Raw genomic sequence first — 7641 nt, 5'->3', positions numbered from 1 at the left:
TCTCCAGCATAATCTGCATCTGCATATCCTTTTAGTTCGAATGTATCACTTCTTGGATAGTAGAGTCCAAGATCATCTGTTCCTTTAAGATATCTAAGAATTCTCTTCACGAGTAGGTGAGACTCCTTTGGATTTGCTTGAAATCTAGCACACAAACCAACACTGAAAGCTATGTCTGGACGACTAGCAGTTAGATACAAAAGTGAACCAATCATTCCTCTATATTTTGTTTGATCAACACTTGTTCCTATGGAGTCTTCATCTAATCTAGTTGAAGTTCCCATAGGAGTGTGATTTATCTTTGAATTTTCGAGGCCATATTTCTTTAATAGTTCCTTTATGTATTTTTGTTGGTGAACAATTATTCCCTTTTCAGTTTGTTTGATTTGTAGTCCAAGAAAGAAATTTAACTCACCCATCATACTCATTTCAAATTCATTCTCATGAGACTTGAGAATTCTTTGCACAATGTTTCATTAGTAGCTCCGAATATGATGTCATCAACATATATTTGAACAAGCAAAATTCAGTTCCTTTAGATTTTAGGAACAAGGTTTTATCAACCTTTCCTCTTTTAAAATTGTTTTCTAAAAGGAACTTTGATAATCTCTCATACCATGATCTAGGTGCTTGTTTTAACCCATAAAGAGCTTTATCAAGCTTGTAGACATGATTTGGGAGATTATTATTTTCAAACCAGGGGGTTGTTCAACATATACATCTTCGTTTAGATAGCCATTTAAAAATGCACACTTAACATCCATTTGATATATTTAAACCCATGTAAGCAGCAAATGCAATTAAAATTCTAATGGCTTCTAATCTAGCTACAGGAGCAAAGGTTTCTTCATAATCTATTCCTTCTTGTTGATTATAACCTTTTACTACAAGTCTAGCTTTGTTTCTTACAATGGTTCCATATTCATCTAGTTTGTTTCTAAACACCCATTTTAAGCCAATTACTTTTTGTTGTTTAGATGAGGGAACTAGATGCCATACCTTGTTTCTTTCAAACTCATTTAATTCAGCTTGCATTGCAGTAATCCAATCAGAGTCAGTTAAGGCTTCTTCATGATTTCTTGGTTCCATCATTGATAGGAACGCATGAAATGCACAAAAGTTCCTTAACTGAGATCTAGTTTGCGTACCTTTGGATATGTCGCTGATTATGAGTTCCATGGATGTGACTTTTGTATCTCCAAGGTTTTGGTTGAAACTCTCTTATAGGAACATGTTGTTCCTCATGAGTTCCTTGAGTAGATGAGGAACTCTGCTCAGTTGTTCCTCTGTTAGCCTCGGTGGACTCAGTTCCTTCATTTGAGGAACAGGAACATCTTCTCCTCTTGAGGAACAGGAACTCATTGATTGTTATTTTTCAATTCCTCGTTCCTTTCCTCTTTCACTTCTTCTTCTTCTTGTGAATCTGCTTTCTTCTCACTTGGTTGTACCAACCCATCTCATAGTCATCAACCTGTATGCTTGGATTGTATTTGTCAGATTCATCAAAGATTACATGAATGCTTTCTTCAACACACATAGTTTCTTTGTTATATACTCTATAAGCTTTACTATGTGAGAGTATCCTAAAAATATTGCTTCATCACTCCTTGCATCAAATTTTCCAAGATTATCTTTTCCATTATTATGCACATAACATTTGCACCAAATGTTCTAAAATAGTGATTATTTGGTTTCTTTCCAAAATAAAGTTCATAAGGAGTTTTATTAATGATAGGTCTCATCATGGCACGATTAATTATGTGACAAGCAGTATTAACAGCTTCAGCCCAAAAGTTCCTTGGAAGTTCACTAGCAATTAACATGGTTCTAGACATTTCCTCCAAAGTTCTATTTTTCCTTTCTACAACACCATTTTGTTGTGGTGTTCTAGGGGCAGAAAAATTATGATCTAGGCCATTATCTCTGCTTAAGTCATCAAATTTATAATTTTCGAATTCTTTCCATGATCTGATCTAATGTGCATTATTTTATGACCACTTAAGTTTTGAACTCTTTTAGCAAAGACAAGGAACTCATCATAAGTTTCATCTTTACTAGTGAGAAAAATAACCCACCTAGAGTAGTCATCTACAATCACAAGTACATACCTCTTTCCACTTCTGCTTTGAATTCTCATGGGTCCACATAAGTCCATATGAATTAATTCTAATGGTTTAGTGGTACTTACAATCGTTTTAGATTTGAAAGAGGATCTTACTTGCTTACCTCGTGCACATGCATCACAAACTTGATCAATATGAAATTTTATGGATGGTAATCCTAAAACAAGATCTTTTGATCTAAGTTTCTCAAGTAATGAAAAGCTAGCATGTCCTAGACGCTTGTGCCAAGAAGTGAATCATCTTCAATAACACTAAGACAAGTTAAATTGATTTGAGGAACAAGGTCTAGATCCACAATGTATGTGTTCCCTTTCCTTGTTCCTTCCAAGATAACCTTCTTAGTTTTAATGTTGATGATCAAGCATTTTTCTTTATCAAATTTTACAGTATTTCCTTGTCACAGAATTGAGAAATGCTTAATAGATTATGTTTTAGACCTTCAACTAAAAATACATTTTCAATGGAGTGTAGTGGTGACTTACCACCTTACCCATGCAATATGTTACCTTTCTTATTTCACCAAATGTTACACTTCCACCTTCATAGGTTGTGAGTGAGAGAAACTTGTTTTGTCTCCTGTCATGTGCTTGGAACAACCACTATCGAGATACCATGTGTTGTTCCCCCTCACTCCAACCTGCAAAAATCAACTAAGTGTTAGTTGTAGGAACCCCATCTTTCGTGGGTTCCTGTTCTTGACTAGGATTTGTTTTGACAACCCATTTTTTCTTACTTATTGTCACATTTTTCCCAATCATCTCAGATTTTAGTTGACATTGATTTATGTAATGACCTACCTTGCCACAATACATACAGAATTTATCACTAGGTAGATCAATTTTCTTTCTTTTTCTTGTAGTTTTCAAAACCAAGACCTTCCTTCCTCTTGGTCTGTGGTTTCTCAATCCACTTAGGAACTTTCATGATTTTGCCTCTGTTCCTTGCGACAACCAGTTCCTTTTTAAGATTACAGATCTGTTCCTTTAAAAATTTTTCTCTTTATTCATTTTCAATCTCAGATCTGTATCCTTTCAAAGGGTTGATCTTATATCAAAGGAACTCAGAACAGGGACAAATCCTTCAAGTGTGAAATCTCTAAATTAATTAGATAATTTTCATTTTTCAAACTTTCATAATATTCTTTGATTTTTAAGTTTTTATCAATAAATCAAAGAATCTTGTTTCACATCTGTTCTCATTTTCTTAAGCCATTCTATGTGTTCCTTGCAACTTTTAAGGCTTGTTCCGTTTGTTTACGTTTTTCACGTTCATCTCTACATTCAAGAATTGCATCATAAAGAAGATCATATATTTCAGCCTAGTTTTACATCTAAGTCTGACTCAAGTCCATGTTGACTTACCTCAATCTTTTCTTCATCTTCTTTTTCGTCAGTGTTTGCCATGAGGCAAAGGTTTGCTGTTTCTTCAGTTTGTTGTTCCTCTTCTTCTTCCGTCTCTGAATCTCCCCAAGCAGCTATCATAGCTTTGCGCACATTTGCCTTAGAGAAAGGTGCTTTTGATTCTTTGTTCCTTTCAGCAAAGCGTTCCTTGTTCCTTTCTTTGGTTTTGTCATTTTCCCAAAGAGGACATTCCTTGATGAAGTGATCTGTACTACCACATTTATGACAAGCAGCTTTGTTAGAAAATTTCTTAGTTTTACCTTTGAAGTTTCCATTCTTCATGTTCCTTACATCTTTCGAAATTTTCGAACCATGAGGTGCTTCTCTTCTTCTTCTGATCCGAATCATCTTCATCATCTGCTTTGAGAGCAATTGATTTTGATTTGGAGCTTTCACCATATTCAGTATCAAGGTGAAGCTCATGAGTCATAAGTGACCCTGCCAGCTGTTCTAAGTTGAACTTAGTGAAGTCTTTTGTTTCTTGAAGAGCAGTGACTTTGCCATCCATCTGTCCTTAGGAAGACTCCTAAGAACCTTTCGAACCTGTTCCTCAGATGAAATAAACTTTCCAAAGAGAAGCCAACTCATTAATAATGTTAGTAAAACGAGTAAACATGTCTCGAATGCTTTCCTTAGATTTCATGCAGAACAGTTCATATTGATTCATAAGTAAATCAATTTTGGATCTTTTGACTTCATTAGTTCCTTCATGGGTTACTTCTAGTAAATCCCATATTTGCTTTGCGGATTTGCATCCCATGATCCTATTATGTTCATGGGGTCCAAGTCCAAAATGCAACAGTTTAATAGCCATGGCATTTACTTCCATTTTTTCAAAATCAGATTTGTCATAATCAGAGAGGGGTTTTAGAGTTACCTCATTTTTGTCATTTGTAGTTGTGACTTCGAAATCACCAACTTCAATGACTCTCCATACCTGATATTTTCAGCTTTGATGAATATCTCCATGCGGTTCTTCCAGTAAGTGGAGTACTTCCCATTGAACATAGGAGGCCTTTGAGTGGAATAACCTTCTTCAAGTTTCTCGGTGGTATTCATTGTTCCTTGGATCTTTTTCTCAATAGGGTTTCCTATCTTACGTGAGTTCTAGCTCTGATACCAATTGTTATTTCCTAGGAACACTACAAGAGGGGGGTGAATTGTAGGTGTAGAAATAAACGTAACTTTTTGCGGAAATTTAAACTTAAACGAATAAACAAGCTAGAGGAACACAAGGGATTTTTACGAGGAAAAACTTCTTGGGCCCAACAAGAAGAAACAACCTCGACCACTAGGGATTTTAAACTCAACTCTTTCACTAATTAGGCCAAACAACTTTGTTACAACCTAATTCTAACTCGAGCCACACCTTGAGTTCCTAAACTCAAGTTCCTGAGCCACTGTTCCCTTAACAGTAGTTCCTCTCAACTTCACTCGAAGTTTTCTCACTCATACAAGCTTTACTCAAAGCCTCTCTCTTACAGAACTTCACTCAAAGTTCCCTTACCCCAAAAACCAAAATACAATTGATCGAAATAAGCTTAGGTAGTGTTTGGAAACTTGTATTTCATTTCAAATAATGGATTTGAAATCTGGAATTTAAAGTTTGTATTTCAATTCCTAATCATTGTTTTGTAAAGGGGGTTTGATAGAGGAGAGAGAAATAGAGGTTTAATAGAGGAGGGAGAAAAAGTGTGGGTTAACTAAAGGAGAGAAAAATAGATATTAGAAAGAGAATGAGTGAAGTTGGGATATAGATACTCATGAAGTTGGGATATGTATGAGGAGAGAATTTCAAATGACAAGGTAATAGCTTGAATTTTAAATTCTACTAATATAGGCTTTTGATAAGAATTTGGACAAATTCCATGCCATCCAAACAATAGATTTCATCCAAATCCGGGATTTGAAATGAACTCTTACTATCCAAACATAGCATTAGTGGAATTAGAGTAAGAAAGCAAAGAACAAATGGCTATTATGAGAGAATGAAGGCACTGACACTTAATTAGTTAAACTCACTTAATTACTTAGTCAGACACACTTTGGAACTCATTTAGACTTCAATATTTATAGTAACACAAAGAACGTGGGAGTAAAACTCGATTTCATGTTAAGTCCATTAACCCATGACGTTCCTTCCCCTAAGGAACACGTTTCTCATCATGTCCCATGATCCCATGATCTCATTATGAACGTGGATGTATTTTAGCCACAACTCCTAAAGATTAGGAGTTTCTTGAGCTTTATCCGAAAATCAGTTTAAATACCAAAACAGTTTTATTATTAAAAATGAATTTTAATCTTTAAGAAAATATTATCTTTTTTAAATAAACTTTACATAAAAACCGGATAATATTTGTCTTATCTTTTTCGAAAACAAAATCTTTTCTTTAAAAAGATTTTCTATTTAAAAACTGATTTTCCCTTAAGTAAAAACTGATTTCCTAATTTTTAGGCATGACTTACTCAATTCACTATTGTACCGTTTAACTTACAGCACGCCTAAGTCTAGTTCCTTTATAAACCAAGTTCCTTTAACAGATTCGTTTAGTGCCACTTAGTTTGTTCCTTAGAAAGGAACAAACTCTCATTCTCAAATAAAACTGCCACTGTTCCTTACCATCCTTACTTTGTTCCTTTACAATGGAACTAGAAAATAAAACGCCTAGCTTTTATTCTTCTTGATCCAATGCTTGCTCCAGTATCAACTTATAAAAAATTCTTTACTTAGCCTTTGAAATCCTCTCTTGACTTCTTCCTTGACTTCGTATTCTCTTAGTTCCTTTCATTGATACCTTAAAAATCATACACTTAAATAACTCATTAGTTCACTACTTAGTTTGCATCTTTGTTTCTTTGTCATCATCAAAACTAGAGTTCAACAATGTTTTAGGACTAGAAAAGACTAAGTTATGTCCAAGGTCTAGTTTGCATCTCCATGTAAGCCTTAGTCAAGTTTTAGGACTATAAAGCCCAACTCATGCCCTATATCTAGTTTGCATCTCCATGTAAGCCTAGTCAAGTTTTAGGACTATAAAAGCCCCCATTCATACCCTAGGTCTAGTTTGTATGTCCATGTAAGCCCTAGCCAAGTCTTAGTATTATAAAAGCCTAATTCATACCTAGGTCTAGTTTGCATCTCCATGTAAGCCCTAGTCATGTCTTAGCACTATAAAAGCTTAATTTATACCCTAGGTATAGTTTTGCATCTTCATGTAAGCCCTAGTGAAGTCTTAGGATTATAATTAAAGTCCAATTCATAATCTAGGTCTAGTTTGGATCTCCATGAAAACCCTAGCCAAGCTTTAGGCCTATAAAGGTCTAAAACCTAAGTCTAGTTTGTAACTTTATGTAAGCCCTAATCAAATTCCAAACACGTATAGGACGAAGTCCAAATTCTAAAACTTCTCAGGCCTTTGGTCTAGTTTGCTTACTCTAAATGTTAGTTTAGAGCCTAATCCTCCCTAATTCCATAACGACCCAAATCCTCGAGTTTCTTCTACGCCACCTTAAGTGCATACGATCAAGTATTAGAGTCTAGCCTGCTTATTCTAAATGTATGTTCAAAGTCTAGTCTCCTCTTCCCCTCAAAAAAGCCTAGTCTCCTCTAATGTCTAGTCTGCTTATCCTACATAATTTCAAAACCTAATCACCCTTATTGTCTAACTTGCTTATCTTAAGCGTAAGTTCAAAGTCTAGCCAACCTTAAGTCTAGCCTGCTTATTCTAAATATGTGTTCAAAGTCTAGTCACCCTTAGATTTAACCTGCATATTCTAATTATAAGTTCAAAGTCTAGCCTTCCTTGTTGCTTGGCCTTGCTTAAGCTCTGTTCTTTTGGACTGAATAAGTGAAAATTTATTTCAGTTCACTTCAGTTCATACTACAACTCATCATCATCATCATCATCATCATCATCATCATCACCACCACCACCACCACCATCATCATCATCATCATCACCATCACCATCACCATCACCACCACCACCACCACCACCATCACCATCACCACCACCACCACCACCACCACCACCACCACCACCATCACCATCACCATCACCACCACTACCACCATCACCACCACCATCACCACCACCACCACCACCACCACCACC

Source organism: Beta vulgaris, chromosome 6 (assembly GCF_026745355.1).
Source record: "Beta vulgaris subsp. vulgaris cultivar EL10 chromosome 6, EL10.2, whole genome shotgun sequence".
NCBI classification, from domain to species: domain Eukaryota; kingdom Viridiplantae; phylum Streptophyta; class Magnoliopsida; order Caryophyllales; family Amaranthaceae; genus Beta; species Beta vulgaris.
This window is presented reverse-complemented; position numbering follows the sequence as displayed.